Source organism: Styela clava, chromosome 15 (genome assembly GCF_964204865.1).
Source record: "Styela clava chromosome 15, kaStyClav1.hap1.2, whole genome shotgun sequence".
Classification (NCBI taxonomy): Eukaryota; Metazoa; Chordata; class Ascidiacea; order Stolidobranchia; family Styelidae; genus Styela; species Styela clava.
In genome coordinates this window covers 1,213,584-1,239,149 of record NC_135264.1, presented here as the reverse complement: position 1 = coordinate 1,239,149, position 25,566 = coordinate 1,213,584, and the positions used below count along the sequence as shown (strand labels likewise).

Sequence of the window (25,566 nt, the reverse complement as noted above, 5' to 3'; positions counted from 1 at the left end):
CTTAAAAGTTAGATATCAACCCTAGCGGTCTAGATTCACGTTGGATGGATCGTTTACAACGTAACGATTTGTATATGTGACGAATGAGAATGTAGTTATGATAAGTCTCCGCGGTCATTTTCTCACGGTGTTTCGTAATTCCACTCAGAACGAGGCTTCACGGAAACTGTAACTCTTACGTAAAAATCTGAAACTTGCGGCTTGGTAGGAATATACTGCTAGACCAAGCAGGTTTCGAACCTAAAATACTTAATTCACAACCGCCGTGTATAGAGGCAGGGTGTGTGGTAACTACATATGCGTGTCGGGTTTTTAAAAAACTTCGAAGTCTTCTCAAGATCCGCTGCATATTTTAATCCGTCTCCTGTTCATTTTAATCGGTTCATATATTACTCGATTCCACACTTTTACGCTTTAAATTGAGCAACTTGACATTTGAAATGTCTATCTTCATTATCTCCACGTTTTAGCAACGGATAAAATTACTTATCTAGAATTGAAAAAAAAAGTCGGTGATTTGACAACTATTTTCATTTATAAGTTTACCGCAATACTTCCCACTGAAGTTAAACTTTAATTACTTATTGTATTTGAGATGTTTTTAACAACTGATTAATTTCAGCATTTCAACCCATTTTTCTTAAATGTGTGATAATTATGATAAAAATACATTTGGTTATTATCGATTGTTCGAGCAAATATTCATTTCATCTTAAAAGTATTTCGAGATATTAGGAGGAAGTAAAAATCTACCACGAAGGGTTAATTTATACTTTAAAAAGGATACCTAAGTTCATAATATGCACTATTTCTTACGGCGATGAACGAGATCCGTCAAAGATTTTAGGCTAGAGCGAAATGTCAACAGGAAAACATGTTTCTCACTTTGGAAGGACCGTTTGCAAACGCGATAACCACTACACTACGCAAAGACATCAGGGTCGGTTTCAAGCCGATTTCACGAACCACGGGTGTATATGTTTCCCTATATAGAAGTCTCCCAAGAGTATTGTTCATTTTAATATGACCCACCGGCGTATGCGTTTCTGTAGTGTAGTGGTCATCACGTTCGCTTTACACGCAAACGGTCCGCATCGTTTAAAAATTGGTATTTATCTAGTTAGTGTTAGGAATGATTTGAAAATTGGAATTTCTTGCGCAATCTTTTTTTTTTTTCAATTTTGAGTGGTAGCGAGTGTGTTTATTTTTTGCCCTAAGATCCGAAATTTTGAAACAAACGATTTCATGGCATTTAAAGTTAGACACAAAGTGGTAAGAACGTCTTTTTCAATACTATTTTGCTCTATTCTAGAGCTATTCACTGATATTTGGCCGTTTTGGGGCTTACTATCAGTTCATCCTCTAAAGACTTACGCTCAGCGGCACCTAGTCGCTACCCCTGCGCAACGGTGACTGACGAGGACACCGCCGTCAAAATATTACTTATAGGCAGATTTTCCTCGAGGCAAATTCGGTAATTAACATGCTGCGTTTGTTCGTGCGGTTATATATGTTTATTGTATATTATTACTAAAAGTTTGTAAGAAAGGGATAGGATTTACATATTGGTCCGGTGTATGTATGTATGTTTATTCGTCTCGTAAAAGCAATATAAAAGAATTAGTAATTATAAATACTGAATACGGTATGTATGCACAAGATCATACTGGCCTAAAACACAAATATGCGTCATACATCCCTTTTGATATGTATAAATTATATTACGGTACATCAAATACGTATAATATGGTCCTTTATACAGACAGTTGTGCAAAGAGGGTGGCTGGGTTTGGTAACAGAGGTAAGGGTGGAGTATCCAAAACTGTGTGTACAAAGGAGTTTGTATAACAAAACAACATCTATATATATAAATACAGACACAACACAACATGAAACACACTGCATGTAAATATAGTAATAAGATTAAGAATTTGGATGTAAGTACAATACCATTGAGTGATGATACCACATATATACTATAAAACGGGGAAATGGTCAAGTTTAAAGGGTGTGTACATATATGGTATGCACCACACAAGGGTGATAGTGTTGTGAGTGGTCTATGGCTGTTCTGGCAAAAATGTGACCCTACAAGTTTTGGTGCAATGTGATATCAAATTACTCACTCTTCTAAGGTCTTTTCGATTTTTGGATTCTGCCAAAAGCGATGAAGTTTCAAAAAAAAAATATGAAATTTAATAAGAAGCATTTCCACACACAATCCGGTGGGGGTGATGAAAGCCGAAATGACTGCGTAATCAAACCTGAGTACCACGCCCTTTTGCCAGGTTACCAGTCCGTGTGGGTTATGCGATTAAAAATCGGTTATGCTGTCCAGTTAGTCAAGTTATCAAACATGGAATCATTTATTGATGCAACCCAGTGGTTTTGAATTTTTTTTTTTTTTGGTGAAGCATAATTCCAGTGGAACATTTAAGGGGCCCGAGGAATCCAATAGTGCGATAGTTCAGTTGTTTGAATAGTAGGCTACATATAGAAAATCTAATACTGGAGACAAAAAATTATATTTATGCAAGTGTCGTAAGTTTTATAATATTGGCGAATCTAAATGGATTACGAGTTGGATTGCGCGAGACCAACTTACTGTATTTCCAACATGTGGTCGACTAAGTCGAGTATATCATGTCTTTTTATAGTTTTTCTTGGCAGTTCAGTGTTTTGGCCTGTAACTTTGCTCAGATATCGGTCTCCTGTATTTCTGAGTGAGTGCGCGTGATGTTACCAAGTTAAGCTTTTTCAGCTCATCCTCTCATTGGACACTGAGTGTACAAATGGATCTTTACAAGTCATTGTATTAAATATACATTATCCAACTGGAGATCCAGAGTTCAGACCTCAGTCCAGTCGCGCTTATATGAAGATCCTACCCAAAGCGAAACCCATAAAGGCACAAGTAAGCTTTCCTCACTGCTTCAACTTGTAATGGGCCGGAATCGATTCTCTGGCGTTCTTCCTTAGCTTGGAAAGTTAGGAGAGTCCTTCAAATGATCAATGGAATTGTGCAAGAGAATTAATGAAATCCATCAGTCGATGTTATGGTTGACACGAATCATCCAACTGAGCGAAGTCGGGCCATTTTTGCCAACCAGTAAAATTTAGGCTAGCCCTACTCGCGGCCAAAGTTAAGAAGTTGAGACGTTGAGCCCTAGTTTCGTGGAGCTGATGACTTTATGTAAATGTTTAATCTATGGCTGCAAAAATTATACATAATGAGATTTTTTCCACCGGTAGTGGGAAAGCCTACAAGAAAACATCTTTTTTATATGGCGTTCGCTTAGGGCTAAATTGGTCGCCATGTCAATCACGTCATCGTAAAGTTGTCGCTCAACTAACGACTGTTGAATATCGCGTCACCGTCGGCCTAAAGCTGACAAACTTTTTGCGGGTGGTGGCATTTTCGTTAACCGTCGGCCTAGCTTTTTGATTGTCAAGTTCAATATCAAGTTTACAGCTTTTGGTTTTGCTGTAGGTAAACATGTATGCCTAAATGATAATGGCAAAAGGTCAACTTTTCTTCCTCCACCTCTGCCTGGTTACACTTTAAAATGTGGAAAAAATTACTTATGTTTGCTAAACTTGATTCAGTGGACAAATAATAATAGATTGAGCAGATAAATAAAAGTACTTCATTGTTACGTAACATTAAAGGCACACACTACGTAATGAAAAGTAATCGACATAGAAAGGTGAAAATAGTTTATTAATCCATATACCCAGCATTTAAATTGAAAAACAAAACAAAAATACCCAATCATATTTTAGGTATTCGCGGCGCATTTAGCAACTCGCTGCATTGCATCATTTTTCTTTATCAATTTCATTTTTGGTGTTCCGCGAAGCGACCTAAAAAGTGCAAGTGTTCTGTGGCTTGGGGTAGGGGTGGCGGGAGGAAGCCGCCAGCAATCCTCTGGTACTAAATTATCCCCTACGGGATTTGAACCTGCGAATCTAAGCGGGGTAGTCTTAGGTTAGAAATCAAGCGCATTCCTAGGGCTTAGCACGATGCGCCACTCAACGCAAACGTAGTCAGCTGCAGTGCACTGGCTGACATAGATACTAAATACATTGTGTTGACATCTCAGGAATGTTCTTTACGGCCTTACATATCTGTATCATGATCGTTCTTCACCAAGAGGTATAATCTAGAGACAGACTCAAAGTGCTTCAAACGGACCTAAGGTCTCCGCGATCTATTCATCTACTCAAAATGGCATTAATAAAATTTAAGCAGCAGCAAATACATCTGAGGTATTAAATAGAGTAATTTCAATTCACCCATCAATATTGATCGCTAAGTAACAATTTGTTTTTGTTACGTCATTATTGTGGGGCTACGTCAATAACAGTCCACCTCTTCACGAGCTCCATAACACCAAATATTTGAATGGTCTCGAATAGTTGATCTATATATCATCAGTTGTTGTCGTCGGTATGCTCTTGTCTTGAGCAGTCAATTATTTACTTCACATAGAACCGTGATCAATCTCGTTGCTGATGTTATGTCTCCGCCGTTTGGTTTGGGCGAAGAAATTACTATATAGTAGGCATCGAAACAACGTCACAATATGACCTCTCTTTTAACGACATCGCCCGCACGTTATAGTGGGAAAACTTAAAAGTATTCTTGGCTATGCGCCAGTTAATGAGCTAAGATTTGTACGCCAATGCAGAGAATGCATTGATATAACGTTGAACCTGTACACGCCGTTATTCTTTCATTGAGTTGTAGGACGGTTACATTTTTGATGGCATTCACGTGCGCGTTTACTCGACAAATGTAAACAGACAAATATAATGGAATTGCTGGATTCTTTGTACTAAGCTCCCGTCACTGATGCAAAAATGTGTGATCTGAGCTAAAGTAATCAAGTAATCAAAGTAATCAGGTAAAAACATTTGATTACCAACAATCAGATAGCTTTTTTCGTCAGATATTTTTGCGCGGGAAGCCACAAGCGACATCGCTTTCAGTCAGTCACAAATGTTCGTGATAGGATAAGATTTGATTTTGTGTAGGATGTATGGATAGGCTGCCGGTTGGGTTAGGACAGCGAGTTCGAAACAATATTCAGGTGAGTTAAATGTTCTTTATACCCATTGTTTTTATTGCTATTATATTGCTTTCATTTTACTATTGTATAAGTGGTAAATTAGAGGTTTTCGGGCCTATACGACTTGGACTTATTAACTAATACAGAAGTCTAGATTGATGGATGATTCTCTTTTGCACCCAACTCACTAACAGCGGGTTCTATCGTTTTCTCACAAATAGGCCAAACTTAAAACCTATATGACAATACATAGGCTTATCATGAAGAAACTTAAACGTAATACACTTACTTTCAAAACTTTCGCAAATGTAGCGCAAAATCCATGGTTTAATAGAGATTCGCCATAGCCTTTTTACTTTAATATATTATTGTGTATGGATTGGATCTTTGTACAAAGAATCTACCAACGTTCAAAATAAGAGAATTAGTAATTATCCAGTTTAAGTTAGGAATGCAGATTGCACTGGAATTTCAAATTTTTAAATCATTCCTAACCCCAAATGGATAATTACTGATATGTGATTTTAAAACGTGGCGGGAGCTTTGTGCAAAAGATCCGATAAATTCAGTCCCACTGTCCATTGATTATGCTAGCTACAGTTCTGCGACAATTTATTTATCAATATCTTAACTTTTTTCAGATGAAGAAATATTGAAGGTTAAAGATTCAAAGACACGAACTAACGAACGAGGAATATTACAAGTAAATATTATTTGAACATTTTATTTGACGCCTATTGATTCCTGTATACCACTGTTTTTGTTTAAAATGCTAAAAAATTCGATGCGAGCACACCGCGTCTCTGGTCTTGCGATCAGAGTCAGCATTGTTATGCCACTTATCTGATCATGTGTTTTCTCTCGAAATTGTAAGATTTATATAAAAAAGTCAGAACCACGTTCACGTTTAAAATGCTAAATAGTTCGATGCAAGCCAACATTGGGTGCTCCTGATGTATGCGCACCAAAATGTCGCATAACCTGAATCCTAACCAGGTACACAACCCGAGTTCAGGTTGTGCGCCATCTTGGTGCGCATACTTCAGGAGGTCCGAACATTGTTATGCCGCTTTTTTGATCCTGTGCATTCTATCGAAATTGTAAGATTTAGATTTTGCACAAGCTTTAATAATTGTGTTTCAAAGCAGAAGTCCAAAAAAGTACTATAAATATAGTATCTTGTATCAAATTGGTGTACTCTTTGCGACCCCTAACATTCGTTGCGCGCTTCCCTGCTGGATAGCGATCCCCAGTTTGCGATCTCTACCGTGAACAATGTGATAATGCTACAAATTACTGATCAGAGGTAATTAATTAGTCATATACTCCATGAAAGAGTTAAATAAATTCATTGAGTATTCTATTGTTATTGTAATATTTGCAATTTGTGCAGTTTGAAGACTACACCTGATATGTTATAGAGTTTATATTTGAAATTTAATGTCAATCGCTGAATAAATTTTATTCGTCTATTCGTCTAAACTTTCTAAATTTTAAATTTTATGAAATTAAATATCGAAATTTACCCGTTACGTATTTTATTAAAACTTACGTATAATTTTAGAAGAAAATATTCAGAAAAGAGTCTCACTTTAACAATACAAAATGAGGTACAATATGATACACTAACACAGGGGTCACCAAACTTTTTTGACCGCGGGCCGGGTATGACTCAAATTGTGTTGAAACGGGCCGGATGAATATTTTTGTCAATGCAATACAATAAATTCACAAATGTTGGGAATATCGCAGAATATAGATCGAGAACATCCTAGGAAAAAACATTAACAAGATTTCTATATCTAGACAATTATCCTGAGTTTAGCTGTTATCAAAACGTTGCCGTCATGAATTAGAAATGTTACAAAATCCGCGGCAAAAAATGTACGCATCACGTCTGCTCGTAAATATATACTACTACGGCCTGCTAAGTACCGTTACGCCGAGTTGAAATTCCTCTCATAAAAACGACTACCTGCTGTAGCTTGAAATTCTATGAAATTTTGACATAATTTAGATAAAATAAACAACTATTATCTGGTATTTGATTTTTTTCATTAGCGCATAAATTTCCCAACATTCGACGCTTTTAAAAATTACGCTCCAGTTATACGTAGTGCAAATTGATGATATTGTCTATGGACACCAATAAAATGTATGTGGACGTGTGTATTTCTTTCCTAACTTGATACAATTTTTATGAAGTTCGTACAATCAGCACATCGTTAATTATTAGCCACAATGAACCACTGTCAAACTATCATGCACAACTCCAGCGTTTATTTGCGACGATCTTTCGGCGGTGTCAATGACCGTTGCCAGAATAAAATTCTGAAATAGTCTCAATATACCATAGATGTGACGCACATCGAAAGCTTAGTGATTGATATGTGTTATTTTTCCATATTTAGTTCAGTTCTTATCAAAAAAGTAATACAATCAATCATTATGGAAAAAATTGGCCTGTCGGGCGGTACTAAAATTCCGATATCTCCGTTATTTCTTGACCGTTTATTATAAACTTGGTATTGTTTTCTATTTTTACTCAGATCTTTCAACTGAAGCAGTTTTTATTTAAATCGGATGGACTTCAATTTTTTTGTAACATACCTACATACCTACAATATCCGCATTAAAGCAGTACAAAAGTTAGTGTGGCGTTTGAAATTGGAGCAGTACGCGAGGGATTACAGTACTGCACAAAATGCACATTCGACGTTTATTTTAGCACAAAAAACAAACAGTTTCGTCGAAAGCACGCGCCACGAGTGTAGAAGTGTATCGCAGAAAACGTTACGTACTGGTAGCATTCAAAGTCGCAAAAACGAAGTTTTGTTTACAACCACGACTGAAAATCTGTCAGGGTGACGAAAGTGTCTGAGCGGACGCGGAAAGGCCTATTATTACTCATGCTCGTGAAAATCTCCCTTGGAAAAAAAATTAGCCATTTTTGTGTGTTATTGCGGACCGGATAAAATGACGCCGCGGGCCGGATAAAATGACGTCGCGGGCCGGATCCGGCCCGCGGGCCGTAGTTTGGTGACCCCTGCACTAACATATCATTTTAACTAAAGGATGTAAATTTGGGGAAATCAGCGACATAGTTGAAAATGACCTCAATTGAATTACATAGTTGGTTTTTTGTATCTTTAGCATAAGCATAGCTTTGTAGTGTCTCTGTCAAATAACATTTGTGTGAAATAACTACCTGAAAATGGCATAGTTGGCTCCATGAAATTTAGTTTAATTCAAATTTAGAATTGACTTACACAAAATCACGATCTATATATTGATTTTCAGCGTTTTAAAACACTGCTTGAAAGTCGACAGAACAATTTATCATTGCACCAAAAGAAATTCGTCAAGTGTCAGATTTTCATCACTGAGTGAGATGGAGGCCTATCAAGTCTGAAGAGCAAGTATGTAATCATATCATTTGAAATCTTTCAATTTACATGTCTATAAATAAATAATATGTTGTTTTTTTTTTCGGTGAGTGTAATTGCGAAATTAACTATTCTGTACTACAAATTAACTGTAGCAATATCCGGTGAATAATGGCGTAGTCAGTATAGCGCTGCACGTTCAGGGGCTAACTGCTGTGTTGTCCCATCTGCTGTTGTTTCGTTTAATCGTCCAAACCTAAAGACCAACCACTATCTTGTAATGTCAGTTTAGGTAAAGTTCATTGGGTCAGCATAAATAAAAGAGGTTTCATCGCAATAGGGCGTCACGTTGTGATTACTACAAACAGTGAATTTTTTTAAAGTGATACTATAAGTTAATCCAGCAGTGTATATCTGCAGAGATACTGAAAGGATTTGAACTATGCCTCGTTAAGTGCAATTCGGTTAAAACACAACCCCAACTTAATAACCATGCTAATATTAAAACTTATTGTTTACCTTGTTGTTCACCATGGGGTGTCTATATACACACTAATATGCCTAATTTCCCTGAAATCGTAGTCCTGGCCTTTTTTATTAATCTGATGAGCGTTTTTGCCACAAATGATAATGGTAATCAGACTAATGACTTAAATTTAACTGTAGCTCATCGTGGTAGTAAACGCTCTGGTAGTAAACAGTTGATAACCATGTCATTGATGTTCCCAACTATACTTCAAACTGAAATCGCCCCAAATTTTCAATAATGATATTATAAGAGTGAGTCATACTAAGTGTATTAAGATAGCCGTTAATCTTACACCTTAAAGAACTCGTGTCCCAACTAAAATTTTCAAAAACAATACTGTGTAAATTATATTCAACCAAGTGTAAACTTTTTTTGGTCCATATCCCCTTGGTAAAAGTGCTAAGTATTCATATGTTCATGACTGTTTAAATTTAGAGACATGGAAATATATGTCATATTTTCCCTATTGTTTATATTCTCTACTGAATGGTGTTAGTTGAATCGTTTATACGGCACACACCGTCAATATAAGATATAGTAGTTTCAAATCTCTGGAATTCTTACTTTATTAATTAGATATTAGAAACTTGGGTGTCGCCGATCGATAACCAGTTTAAAGATCACTATATACATGAGATCCCGCCAAATTGTAAATCTACTATAGTCAGCCTATATATCCGTTGCTAGTAGTCTCAGTAATCATACCGTTCCATGTTCATAAGTTTTCGAATCTGGAAATATAATTCTTATTTCCTTATCGTTTATTCCGTAGTAATAATCTGTCCTGTTCTTATTTATATATATAAATATATGTCTACAATGTCTGTGGCTGAAGTTATTTATTGACCTATATTTTCAGGAAGTTGCTGGGAGGGAAAGACTATAGAGAACTTGAAGGTAAAATATAACACACTGATAAACTATTAACTATTTAGGATTTAGATAATGAGATACAACATAGCACACTGACAGATCATTCAAAATAAGTAATATTTATAATATTGAAAATCTGCAAATAATATAGAATGAATGTAAATGGATATCAGTATGCTACAAGTTGTCGTCTTTGTATCTTTAGAATAAGCATAGCTCATCACAAGGGCGTGGACAATTTATTGAGGGGCGTAAAGGAAAAATTTGTTAGATTTTATCTTTACCGCCTTATTTTCGATATTTTCCTTTTTTGAATATGTAGCCGTATTTTCAACGTGCTCTTCATGAATATAAATATATTTTATATGATGTGTTGCAATATTATACGCTGACAAATCATTCCAAAGTAATATTTGTAATTTAGGGGAAAATCTGTGAATAATTTGTCAATGAACTGACAATTAATATTTTCATTTTTATGTATCTAAACTCTAAAGTATAAGCATAGTTTCTCTGTGCTCCTGTCAAATTACATTTTCTGTAACTTATAAACCCAAAACTTAATAATGACGTAGTTCGAACATCTATATATAATTCAAATCAATATCATACAAAATTTACCTACATTTCATTATCTCAAATAAATTTCAGCTTTCTGAAACACTTCTTGAAAGAGGGAAAGACAATTCATCATTATATCTAAAGACATGCGGAGTTATTCGTCCGATTATTCATCACTGAGAGACGTGGCTGCCTCGAGTCTAAAGAGCAAGTATGTTATTAAAATCTTTTGAATCTTTCTAATTTACATTCATCACCACTATTCACGGATCCCCACAATCAATTTTAAAATTGGTATCTATTATTATTCCTAAATAGGTTAAAATTACTTACTTAATTTAAATGCTAAACATTTTAATAGGCTTAATACCAGGTGAATTTGCAACCCAATTTCTTAATTGAAAACCGGCATTATAAAATATTAAAACTAAAATCTAAAACGGAAGATATCACCATAAGTTTTGTTCTAGCAGTCTCACAGCAGATTGAAAACGCTTTTCAGACATTGTAAATTTGTGTTATGTTAGGATTTCTTCAAAATGTATACCATATAGGAACTGAAATGGAAACACAGTAAATTGTTCGCGCGATGTACCTTTTGTCTATTTTGAAACTACCGATGGAGCCCAATACGACTTTTTCTCTGTATGTGACGATATATAAGATAATTAATGCAAAATATATCGAACATTTTTTTTTTGCAATATTTTAAATTACAATCGTTCGTATTTTGTCGATATCTTTAAAATAATTTTGAGTGCCGAAAAAACAAATCAAATTTGATTAACTTCAAAATACGATTCCGGTCTACTTATAGTTGGCAGTTTGGGACGTATTTCGTGCAATTTTCAAATAGTGATTTTTCATTTATTAAATAATCGTAAAAGTTTTCCCGACTAAAATTCGAGTAACGAAGAACACAAATAAATTACTATGACAAGATATTTTGAATGCTCGCACCGGCTATGAATTGAATATTTTACTCGAGAGACAACTTTTTATCCTCTGCGATCTTACTTATATATAATGTCACATTTGAATTTGCGCTCGTTGTCCTATTTCGACACTACTGATGTCAAATTTTATTAGTGTTATTACTTCTTTGGACAGTCACAAAATCGGACAAGTCAGTATTTTATTAAGTAATCGGAGCGCCTAAGTTTCTCTCACGGAGCACTTTGGGAACCTATGCCTTAATAGACCAGGGAAGAAATTTTCGTAAAAGTGTTTGAAGTATCGTCGTACATGTTTAATAGCTGAGTTTTAGGCGGAATATTGTACAATTTTAGCATCTCTTTGAAAATTAGCTGTTTGCATCTAATAATTAAATATTCACTCCAGCTCACCATATTAAGATTTTGTGGCAACGCTTCCGAATGGCCAAAAACTTAATATGGATACGTAAATGGAAACTGTCTGTCAATTGGAATTTTTTTTGGAAAACCCCCCAAATACTTTATAATATCATGATTCGGACAACTATCGTTTTTTTTCATCTGACTAATAAGCAAATAAGACAAAAATGAATTTTAGCAATAAAAAACCGTGTTTTTGTCATATTACCACCTAATATTCGGAATAAAACTTGCATTACTTTGTTCCAAATTTTGTAAAATTTTCGTCATTGTTGAGAAGGAACTTTTTCCCTTGTGTTTGCAGTAATACTGTTAGTTTAGGCACCAATGCGCGCTAATAATTTTATATGGCAAAGTCTTTAGAACCGGACCGGTGTTCATTTCTTAGTATCGTTGGCGTGAAATTTAATGGTATCAGCAATTATTCACTGGGGCAATGGTTCTCAAAGGGTGGGGCGCGCTTTGCAAAAGGGGCGTAGACAATTTTGAGGGGGCATGTAGCTAATTAAATCTATTTTTTGTTTGTTGGACTTATTCGTGCATTTTTTGGATATTTACATTCCATCCCCGTATTTTCAAGGTATTTTTGAATGAAACATACTATTTGTTATATGTAGCTTATTGCTAGCTAGGTATTTTTGAGGTGTGGCGAGCATTTTCATAACAAGAGTTACATTGTAATTACCACAATTCGTAAAAATATTTTCATAGCTATACTATACTTATGAAAAAAAAATTCTACTCAAGATATAAGTACCAGTACTTCTTTATCGATTTCTCCTTGAATCCTCCCTCGAAAACGTCTACCTAACTGCTAGAACAGCATTGTATCAATAATAATATAGAGAGGAAATCATTAATTCTAAAACATTGAAACTCATTTCTATTTATAATGAATTAAATTGAGTACACACTGAGTTTTGCGGATACAAGGATGTCTATATATCCTGTGTCATATTTATATGTATATTGCCTTCTTTTATTGATAGCATAGTCATTATTATCTTGCATAGAATTATTGATTTAATTTTATGGGCCAATCTGGCTAATCTTATATATGTAATTTGAAAGTATAATGGTCTATGACCATGGTAGTAACCAGTTAACCGTGTCATTCGTGTTCCAAGCTAGAATTACTTTAGCTTTCCAATAACGATGTTATATAAGTAATTCCAACCGAGTGTATCAATGTGAATTATCATGGTCCGCGAGAGACATCCAGGTGTTCCGCGAAAAATTGCTCTTTCGAGGTATTATGACGTCATTTGAATAATATAAATAGCGTCGATTTAAAAACGGGGAGTCAGAGTTTTGGAAAGTCGGTATAAAAAACTTGTAACCAGATAAGAAATGACAGGCCATATTCCCTTTTAATGGACTTTATCTTATTCCCTTTTTTTAGTGATCCATTCCATTCTTGACCAAATAATGTTTCAAAAATGTGACCATTATACTCGACTATGGATGGAGTCATCATCGGAGTAGATTACATTCGTTGCATTTTGAAGCTTTTCTTGCTGTAATAATTAGGGCGTGGCATCATCAAAATCGTCAAGTGAAGTGTTGAATTAGCAAATTCCGTAACTAAAATTGTGAATTTCTCGGTAACGATTTTACCTATGATAATGGTCGCGGTATTGTTTTGTTGAAAAAGAAAACGTTAAAACTCGAGGTGATTAATTCTAATCAGCACAAAATCAATTGGGCAATTCAGCACCAAGCAATTTTTGTGGCATCAGGTCGCGCATGTAAGATATCGTTAAAGAAGTGCTCTTCATCGTCATCTCGCCTAATGACCACGTAGAAAATTTATTTCAGCTTTTAAATCAACATTCAGGATTCACGTAATCACAGATTAATCTTATCACAGTATCTAATTGAAGAAACTCAATTACCGTCTCAATAAATGTGTGCGATAATATTATTCGCAACTGGGACGTTTAATTTGCCAACGGCGATGAGTTAGATCCAAGCCAGCGCAAAAGATAAAAGTTAGAATGAAATTGGAATTTAAAAGCGCTCCTTAATGTCATTAACATCTGTCGCCGATGTGAACGCATATAATTCTACAAAAATTTGAAACTTCGATCTCCGCCGATCGGCAAGAATTAATACGTGCGCACAAGAACAACAAAGGTGGTAATATGAAAACGTTCAGGGGCAAAAAAAGTAGCGATAATGACGAAATTAAACAGTAAAAATCGCTTTGCTGCCAATTTTCATTGTTTCTAATAATTTCCAAATCGACCTCCGACCTTCTTTCTGAACTCCTGTTGCGTATAAAAAAAAACGCGAGAGATTGAGAGCTGTTGAGAAAGAGCTGCGTGTTTGTCTCTCCACAATTACAGAATAAAATATTTGAAAATCATCGAAACAGACCTAAATATCACAATAAAATACCATTTCTGTTTCTATCTACCGTAATCATAGTATTCATGAGCAAACTTGCAAAAACATTTATTTGTAGCTTTGAATCGGAATGTGTCACGTCTTTCCCAGCTAAAGTTGACAAGCTATATTATTGATTTCGGCATTTTATTTTCATGCCGAAATGATCGACGTCAGTTAATTGCATAATATAGTTTATTTTCAAAAATCTCGTCTGAAGTTCCGCCACAATTTTAAATTGAAAAAAGTGTTCCGCGGTACAAAAAAGGTTGAAAAATCACTGTTCCAGAGAGAATTTTTTCTTTAATCTTTGGTGACATTTTCGTCAGCCACAATCTCAACTCAACCCGTTTACTAATTGAATGGTAATTAGTAATTTTTTTGATAGCACTTGTATCATTGTTACAAACGAGTTCGTAAATGAAAGAATCTAGGTTTCTGACTTCTGCCTTTTTTGCATGGTTTGTCAAATTATGAGAGATTTTCATTAACAAGATACATCTTTATAAAAATCACGTATCGATGCATTTCTCAAATATAACATATGGATTTTATTTCCTCATTTCATTGCATTTCATGGAGCTCCATTTGAATTAAATATTTTCTGCGCTGTTGGAACCCTGCCCTGTGCAGCGTGTTCCCATTCGTCTAATCTAATTATATTTAAATTGTGGGATCGTTAAACGATTAACTGTTCACTAAATTATCAAGTTATAATATAATTATAAGTTTATAACCGCCCACTCTGGGAATCACTGATTTATACCACCTGGTAGTACACAGTTAATAACCATGCCATTCATGTTCCAATCCAAATCGCAATAAATTTTCAATACTGGTAATATTGGAGTGAGTTTAATCAAGTACATTAATATAACCGTGAATATTACTAACTTCGGTACTGGTTAACCATGTAATTTGTGTCCCAAACTGAAATTTTCAATAAGGATAATATATAAATTAGGCCAATTGCACAAATGTAGCCGTAAATCCTACACACCCGACATATACTTCCCTTGGTAGTCCTAGTAGCCAATACCCATACGTTTCATGTTGATATGTGTTCGAAGCTGGCAATCCTCGGTACTACCAGTAACCATACAATTCATATTGATAAGTACTCGAAGCTGACAATCCTTGGTAGTCCAAGTAACCATACGATTCATATTGATAGGTGTTCGAAGCTGGCATTCCTTGGTAGTCCAAGTAACCATACGGTTCATATTGATAAGTGTTCGAAGCTGACAATCCTTGGTAGTCCAAGTAACCATACGATTCAGATTGATTCAAGTGTTCGAAGTAGGTTAATAAGTGTTCGAAGCTGGCAATATTCCTAATGCGCTGTTATTAAGTGCGAGTATTCATATCTTATATTCATGCGTGTATGTAATATGTATGACGCTTTATTATTGCAAATATTACGATTACGACTCTAAAATCGTTTATCATGAGGTACCAAAGCTAACATGTCCTTATCATTCTGCATACCATATACCATTTTTTTTTATTAATCTTGGAACCCGTTTTCACCAGAGGGTATTAATGTAGTTGTTAATCCTCTCTCCAAAATTCGTGTCCTAAAATTAAATTTCCAATTTAAATTTATGATATACTATAGCCGCAAATACCTTATAACCAGTATAGACCTTCATTGGTAGTGTTCCTAGAACCCATGTCCCTCATGTCCATAAGTTTTCAAATCTAGAAATATATTCCCTATTTCTTCATAGTTTATTTCGAGTATTAATATGTTATGTTCTTATAATGAATGTAGAATGTCTACAATCCCTGTGGCTAATTTAGAGGACCTCAATATTAGGTAAATATAACGCACAATGCCTGTGGTACACAAACATTTTAAGCCGTTCAAGTTTGGAATATCTCGCGTCTCGTGTAAATTACTTGTATATCTATCAATAAATAATATCTGCATTTTTTTCGGGAAACTTGCTGACAAAGTATTATTTTTATTATATTGAGTATAAGCTCAGCTTTGGTTTGTCTGTCAAATGGAATTTATTTTGGAAAATCCTTTAGTCTAAATACTGTATAATATCATGATTCGGACAACTATCGTTTTTTTCTGGCTAATAAGTAATTCCAACCGAGTGTATCAATGTGAATTCCATACGATTTGGCATTGGTTAACTACGCCATGCAAGCCCCAAAATAAAATATCGTTTCCAGTGGCGATACTGTAACGAAGCAAATCAGCAAATAATTTTATTTAAACGAAAAATTAATATTTTAATTTTTTTAAACTTCTAGTATAAGCTGAATATCAATAATTGTTTTTTCATTGTTTGCTCACAATTAATTTCAAACAAATTTATTTATCGCCATATTTAAACTGCATGATTGCTCTTTTCTTGTCATTGTTGTAAACTGCTTGTCTGAGGAAGTCTGATTTTGGTCAGACGAAACGTTACAGAAATATATTTGTGTTAGTGTGTAATAAATTAGCGTTGCTGTTTGTTTAGCGTTGCGCAGTTGTAAGTTTTAGTGAACCCGTCATCTCCAGGGATGTCGCGCGCTTTGGTGTTTGTGCTTATATGATAGTGCCCTTAAATGCTTTCTGCCTATGACTTTGAAACATCTTGGGTTGTTATCGAAAACCTAGGATTTTCAAGATGAAACTTTTCATGTTTTATACCCTTGCACGAAATTGGACTTTTATGAAGTTTGGATTGGGCTCCTAATATCAACTGTTCGATACAATGGGGTTTGGCGAGAGCTTTCAGGATAGCGCAGGGATTCGACAGGCTCGGAAAGGTTAACTAGAATTTAACTAAAAGGTTAACTAGAATTTAAAAAATCACACAGCGTTACGTAGTATTATTCTTTTTTATGTTGCCATTTCGCGAGTGCAGAAACAGACAGGTACAAATAGATTTGTTGAAATATATATCCAATTCATATCGAATTATATTTTCTGTCATTCATAAACCCAAAACTTGACATAGTTCACATAATGACATAGTTCGAAAAATTATTGGTACATTGAAATTTCTGTTTTTGTTTCGCCAAGTTAGATCGAAACAGCTAGCGAGTCCGATCGAACGCTAGAATACGCGTGTTTCAGCAGTCTTTGGAGTCTAAAAAGCGTTTCAAGGTACGGATTGCCATCTATGATACAGAAAAATGTTTTTTTTTTCTTTTTAAAAGAGGGGAGGGGGTCGACCCGCAAAACCACCCCCGGGCTACGCCACTACGTTCACGGGCAGGTGTGCAGTTTTAGCCGGTATGCAATAAATTTTTCTGCTTTGTTAATATATACAATTCCAATATATCCAATTCATATCTAATTTATCAAATTACATTTTCTGTCATTCATAAACCCAAGACTTGAAATAGTTCATATAGTTCACATAATGACATAGTTCGAAAAATTATTGGTACATTCAAATTTTTACCCCCCAGCCGAAATTAGATCAAATTAAATAAATATTTTTTTAAAATTAATCACATTGAGCCACCACAACTTTTTGTTGAATCAAGTTTTTTATATTAGTGCTCGATTTAATGAAATATTCAAATTTTCCCCCGCTATTGTGTTTCATTCTCAATTTCGTTTGCACTGTATATTAAATATTTAAGTATATTACCACAGTTGAAAATGTTTCTTTGGAAAAATGAGATTTCGGAAAACACCCCCGCTCGCTTTAAAATAACAAATTAATAGTTGTTCAGCTTGGGTTATATGGTTCGGGTTAGGAATGATTTGCAAATTTGAAATCTGCATTCGGGTGTTTTTTTTTGAAGTTGATGCTTCCATTGGATTGATTTTAAATCTGTCATTAACTTAACTCAATCTACCCGCCCTCCATTTGAGCTAAATCTCATCGGAAAACTTGATTAGGGCGCTTTGTGCCAGACGCTTCCCGATACGCGTGTGCCTTTCGCTCAGTTGTGTCGCGTTGAAAATGAGAGAAATTTTTTATTTATTTTTTTTTTGAAAGTTTTGTTTTGGTACCGCTCTGATAAATACAAGCGAAATCGACTCGACAACAAAGTCTCTCACGGAAGAAAAAATTACGTCACCGTTCTGGCAAGCCCAAACCTTGCTTTTGAAGCAAAGTGAATATTCAATTAACAAAGGGCGCATGTTTTCGCGAGTAATTTCGAGCGAGCGCATTTAATGTTTGTTTATTATTGTGCGGATTATGATTACTAGCTTATATACGCGCTGAAAACGATTGCTCGCTAGCTCAAATTACTTTCTTTCAAGTAATAACATATTCCTCTGTATATTTCTAACTTTGAAATACTTACAGACCTAAAACTCGGAGAATTGAAAATATGATAAAGAGAAATTACGTGCTACCGTGGCCACAAACAATCGGACAAGCATATATCATGCTTGAAAACGACGCAAAAGTTTCTTATTGCTTTTGTTTTGATTTACTCTTTTGACTTGGTGCACGATGAGACGTATACGTAAAGGATATTAACTCTTACTCAACAAACATATTAGGGTCACATTTTTATGAGCACCTAAGTGCTTTCCCGGCATAACAAATTAGTAGTTGTTCAGCTTGGGTTTGGGTTAGGAATGATTCAAAAATTTAAAATCTTATTCAGGGATGTGTTTTTTTTTCTGAAATTAATTCTTCCATTGAATTGAATTTAAATCTGTCGTAACTTAAATGCCCGACTCAGATTTGTGTTTGGTGAATTTGAATTTTTATTTGAATAGAAAAAAATTCTGATAAATAATAATTGTCGTTGTCATTGTCGCTTGGATGTCTTAGCCGTACAAAAATACATTGGAAAATGCCCAATGATGTTTATTGTTCTTACTTAAGTAAAACAGTAAAGATGGAAAGTAATAATGTTAAGCTAAATATTGGAGAAATGCAAGCAAACGTATCAACAAAAAAGCGCAGAACGTTTCCACGAATTTAAGAAAGAAATGAAATGGTTACTTCTAATTCTCTGATAAAGCGTAATAAATTAGTAGATTTAAAAACACGCAACATGAAGACTTTTCTTTATTTTTCTAGAATTTTCTGATTTTGTCGTATTGATACTGATCAGTTTGTTTTTCATTAGAGCTTGCGAGTACTTTTGCAGAACAATGCTTTATTACAGAATGGTATTTTGCAAAAATCTTAAGCTACGTGGTGAAGAGATGAAAATGAACTGCATAATTCTTGTTCCTAATACCATGTTTTATTTATACAAGATTCCCCACACTATATCTCCGCCATAACAAAAAGCTTGATCAGATGTTTGAAAGCCATGCACAACAACAGATTCATAAAAAAGACCAATTTATTGGTGAAAATATTTGACTGAAAACATATTAATTGAAAGCGAAAGTTTTTCGGATTTTGTCTGCATTAGTAAATTCATTAGAACCGTTAAGTTTCAATGTCAGACACGACATAGTTTTGGTGGTAAAAATTGTAAATCAAACAGCTGGGGTGTACAAATTATAATAAAGGAATAATAATACATACATTCATATAGTTTTTGATTGTTATCAAATTGTTGTGTTTGATTATTACTCGATCTGTTTATCCTGGGTTTGTGCGCTTGATATTCCAACGGTTGATGTTTTTGACTCCTTTTCAAAAGGTGCAGTCCGTCTGTCGGGTATCTAATGTAGATACCAGTGTGATTTCTCGTGATTTCTAATGTGATTTCTTGTGATTGGTTGCTAAATCTGTTGAAGGCTGCAATGTTGCATATTTAACGCTTACACTGGATATTCATATTTTTGAGCGCATAGAAAACAGTTCCAAACAGGCTGGCAGGCCAGAAAATATCCAATTTAGACTGCACACATGCCGAGTCATATTAATTAAGCCCCCGCTTAATCGTTTGTTCTTCTATTTTAGCTGATCCTCTGCTAATAAGTGGACATTTAAAAACTTGTTTGGGTATACCAAGGGCATGCCACTATAATGTCGTATTACCATACAGTTCTTCAAATAGTCGCGTTTTCATTACTTTAACTTGTTTCTGATTTCAATGTTGGATAGTGTTAGATTAATTTTAGGTTAAAACACGTCCAACTAACTGTTAACTGAAGGCGCTTATATTCACCCAATATGCTGGATAATCCTCTGCTACAAATGCCTAGCATTGGTTAAACGTGTGCGTGCACTGAAAAATATACACAAAACGAAACTAATTCATAATTTAAAGCCGAGATAAAATAATGATTATGAGACAGAATGTGCTCGGGCGCTAAACTGTGTTTGGAAAGACAAAGTTTTGGCGTTGGATAGTTTTAAATTTCGCCGACGGAAATGCTTTGCTTTTATTCATTTCGTATCACAATAATGAAATTTGAAGCGCCAAAAAATAAATAAAAATACGCTTGTTGAGTAAATGAGCCTTGTTGGTTGTAATTGCGACAAAATTATACTACTTTGAGAATTTGAAAAAATAAAAATGCGGATTCTACTTGCTTTCATGCAGAGAAAAATATGGAATACATGTAAAGAAGAAAAATGTCTGTCTATTCCACATTTTTTCCTGTAGCTCCTTGCGTTTCAGACTTATTCATTTTTTGTTGTTGTCAAGATCGTTTTTGATTTTACAGTTTTTTTTTTCTCTTGGTTTCAAAAAGACCATTTATTGTGAATGTTTACACGCATTTTCTACTTGAGTCTCTTTCTTATCGTTTGTTCTCCTTTTCCCCCTAATAAGAGGTCATCTATGAACTTGTCCTGGAATCACGATGCCGTGAAAATATAATGTAATTGTAACTTACGGGTCGTCTTCTGATAGTCTCGTTTTTATTACTTCAACTTGGTTCCAATTTTAATGCTCGATTCAAATTAGAATAATTTTAAGTTGAAACACGTCCAAATATTAACTGAGGACAGCTAAAAATTTCTAGGTTCATTTTGCAATAATATCGTCTGGCTTGAATATTAATTTTTTAACGAATGTTCATATTACTATCGTGTATTGTTTACTTGTTTTGTTTCATTATTAATTGAGGTATATTGGCTTTTCATTAATTTCAATTTCGGGTTGGAGTGGTTAAATGAGTGTTCTACCTTCTGCTTAAAACAAACATCAATGTCGTTATACAGTCAGTGCTGGTCAAAACTAAATTAAAAGGCTTTCGGTAAAAGGTATCGGGCATTGATGATAATATTTGGTATCGGTATTCGTATTGATATCGGCTAAATGTAGACTGATATTTCCACGATAAGTAACTTTCTGATCAATTCCAGATTGTTTTTAAAAAGTAGCTCGAAATACTGATATGAAAATTATTTTTTGCTTTTCACGGTATTAGCCTCGTTAAGTATGAGCAATGCTCTTTCCCAACCGCGCGAATAGAAACGGGAATAGGATTATGACCTGACTTTAGTCATTTATCAGCCCAACTAATGTGGCTATTTTTGCAGCCCATTTTTTATATTAACATTTTTAACATTACATGGAAATTATGAGGAAATATATCAAATGGGAATTTTTAAATTTATAAAATACAAAATACGACGTTATAATGGCATAAAATTCTGCGCACGCAACTCGATGTATCAGTTAGATAGAGTGAGTAAACATTTATTTATTTTACCCCCCCCCCCCCCACAGTAGCCAAACCAGATGAGTTTTCTAACCGAACACCGATATTATTAGCGTCAGTGCGCAATGTATTTAAACCAAAAAACGTATCAGGATTCAAATATTAATTTCTTATTATCTGAAATATGTCTCTTTCAATTTGAAAAATTGTGTGGCATGAATAATGCTTGTAAACTGTTATTTCAACTAGTTTGGACTGCACACTTGAAATAATAATTACATAGCATGTAAATGTCGGCAATTTCTGCTTTAAAATATTGATATCGGCGTTTTATCGTTGTTGTCGGATCGGTATCGGCGACAAGTGGTATCGGTACATCTCTCTTGTTGGAATCTCTAGTATAATGTAATGGACGTTAATGTTATGTTTAAGATAGACATCCATCCCTTGCGTTATTGTATCAAATGATATGTTGTAAAACAATGTACTCTTTTACTGCAAACATTAAAAACTCGTGTATGATATCGAATAGCATCCCTTATTATGCCACAATAGCATGTAATTGGTTACACATACTAATAGTAAGATTCATTTCCTCAGCTACAGACAAAGTTTAATTGTTTTATTCCGTATATATGTTTGATCCGAGGTTATTTTGAAAGTCATCGGCCATTGTACTTTTGGTGAATGACCGTTCATAGACTACTCCCTTTAGGGCAATTTAATCTCCTGTTCGTGGGACGAAAATAGGCATGTTGACGTAAACAAAATCTTGTATCGTCTTGTCTTCTCATATTCTTGTTTGTTTATCATTATTTCGGTATTTCGGATCATTGCAAGTCGGCTATTTAGGAGTTAATGCTCGCATTAGAAGTTTGTCGTTTAAGTTGTGTTAATTTAATTGCCGTAATAAACGGATTGTTTACTTGTTTTATATTTTGGTTAAATAGGTTCATTCATATTACATAAATTATTAATGTTGCTATTATTTGCATCTTTTGAAATTAAGTATGTTGTCGACATACTTAGGTTGGACGTAAACTTTAGCAACCCTATACATCTACAATATGCGTTTCGACCTCTACAATAATCATTTTTATCACCACACTATTTGTCGTATTTCATCACATATTATTCGACTCTCGTACATTGTTCATGTAGATTGGATATTTCATTGCCAGTAATGGACTACAATCATATTCAAAGTGGTGGAGTTGTTATTATTCTGAAACTAGAAGGTTAAAAGTCGGAGGGAGTTGATGACGCGCAGCGTCACCGCCCAACACGTTATAGGCGCCTTGTAGAGCCTCATCATACGTAATAAGTTTCTTATAATTTACTTCCTCTACTATAAGAAGGCATAATAACTAAATGTATATATATTTTTACAGGATTACTCAATTATGAAACTTGACGACTCATTCTGTTTTTCTAAAGAAAATGAAACTCAACTATTCAAATAGGAAGAAGAGTTTTATTGAAGATAACTAAGATGTGCTAGCCACCAAATGCGTTGAGTCCACACACAAGACTTTGATATAGAAAAATTGACTGTTGGTTTGAAACTGTATCCCATTGTCATACGTACTTTGAGATCGTATGCATGTGCACTGATTACCAATATGTGGTCGCAAACAAATGCACTGGGCAGTACACACGAATGTATTTATATCAAATAAGACTGTTGTTTAAAACTATACCAAAATGCCATACACACTGTAAAAGGATTATAAGCGGAAGTTCAACATGGCTCGACCCGTGAAGAACTATTTATGTAATTTGAATAATTGCAAACAAATTCTTGATTATATATTTATTAATGAATTGAATAATAGCTCAGAAAACTAAATACAATTGTTATTTTTATTTTAACACCCTGTAATGCAATCGTTTATTTGATGTCCTGGTATGAAAAAATTAAATTATTTCTTTCGTTTTACGTTATACTTATATTTTTATTACTGTTATCGTATATTACTGATTTTTTATTCATATTATTGTTTTTCACTGATATTGTACATTTTTTAATAAGCTTTTTTTGAAAATATGCTACTTCCATGTTTGGCTATCTTATTTGTTATAATCATTATTTTCTATAGTATTTTTAGATATTTTTTAACAGGAAAACAAGATATCGTGAAGACAAAGGAAAAGTATTGACAGGGATTGCCATGGCTTTTTTTAAATATTTGTTTCGTTATAGATAAATTTAGACCCATTCCCGTCATTAGGAAAATTAGGGTTTTTATTAGGCTTAGATATTTTTAATGTTATTCTAGCTTCTCAGACACAGAACTATGAAGGGACCTGGAAAAATTAGGAAAAGACGGAAACAAGAAAAATCTACAAATTACATGTAAATATCTTTACTAATTTTATTAGGCTTAGATATTGTTAATATTATCTTAGCTTCTCAGGCACGAAATTTTGAGGGCACTGAAGAAATTGAAAAAAGACGGAACCAGAGACAAATCTAAAATACCGGTAAATAATGTTATTATTATTATTATTGAATAATTATTAATAAAGCTTTTTTGATAATATGCTGTATCCATATTTGCCTATCTTATTTGTCATAATCATTATTTTTTCTTCTATTTTAGAGATATTTTCAACAGGAAACAAGATATTGTGACACCGACAGAAGAAGAAAAGTATTAACAAGGCTTGCCATGTTTTTGTTTTGTTTTCAATATTTTATTTGGTATAGATAGATTTAGACCCATTCCCGCCATTAGGAAAAATAGGGTTTTTATTAGGCTTAGATATTTTTAATGTTATTCTAGCTTCTCAGGCACAGAACCACAAAAGGACTTGAAAAATTAAGAAAAGACGGATACAAGGAAAATCTACAAATTACATGTAAATATTTTTTACCAATTTTATTAGGCTTAGATATTGTTAATATTATCTTAGCTTCTCAGGCACAGAATTTTGAAGGCACTGAAGAAATTGAAAAAAGACTGAACCAGAGACAAATCTAAAATACCGGTAATTATGTTATTACTAATATTGAATATTCATCAATAAAGCTTTTTTTGATAATATGCTGTATCCATATTTGCCTATCTTATTTGTCATAATCATTATTTTCTCTTCTATTTTAGAGATATTTTCAACAGGAAACAAGATATTGTGACACCGACAAAAGAAGAAAAGTATTAACAGGGATCGCCATGGATTTTTCACTGTTAACATTTTATTTGTTATAGATAGATTTAGAGCCATTCCCGCCATTAGGAAAAATAGGGTTTTTATTAGGTTTAGATATTTTTAATGTTATTCTAGCTTCTCAGGCACAGAACTATGAAGGGATTGAAAAAATTAAGAAAAGACTGATACAAGAAAAATCTACAAATTACATGTAAATATTTTTACTAATTTTATTAGGCTTAGATAATGTTAATATTATCTTAGCTTCTCAGGCACAGAATTTTGAGGGCACTGAATAAATTGAAAAAAGACGGAACCAGAGACAAATCTAAAATACCGGTAAATATGTTATTATTATTATTGAATATTTATTAATAAAGCTTTTTTAGATAATATGCTGTATCCATATTTGGCTATCTTATTTGTCATAATCATTATTTTCTCTTCTATTTTAGAGATATTTTCAACAGGAAACAAGATATTGTGACACCGACAAAAGAAGAAAAGTATTAACAGGGATCGCCATGGATTTTTCACTGTTAACATTTTATTTGTTATAGATAGATTTAGACCCATTCCCGCCATTAGGAAAAATAAGGTTTTTATTAGGCTTAGATATTTTTAATGTTATTCTAGCTTCTCAGGCACAGAACTATGAAGGGACTGGAAAAATTAAGAAAAGACGGATACAAGGAAAATCTACAAATTACATGTAAATATTTTTTACCAATTTTATTAGGCTTAGATATTGTTA

General features: G+C 34.0%; 1 long non-coding RNA gene across 1 annotated transcript in view; it reads left to right on the top strand.

The window, feature by feature from the left end:
- The first annotated feature begins 8,375 nt into the window (after positions 1-8,375).
- Positions 8,376-25,566, top strand: part of LOC144411908 (uncharacterized) — a 72,168-nt gene continuing 54,977 nt past the window's right edge. The window contains exons 1-3 of the long non-coding RNA XR_013469007.1: positions 8,376-8,491; positions 9,847-9,884; positions 10,512-10,632. This is a non-coding gene — a long non-coding RNA (uncharacterized LOC144411908). The remainder of the gene's footprint in view (positions 8,492-9,846; positions 9,885-10,511; positions 10,633-25,566) is intronic.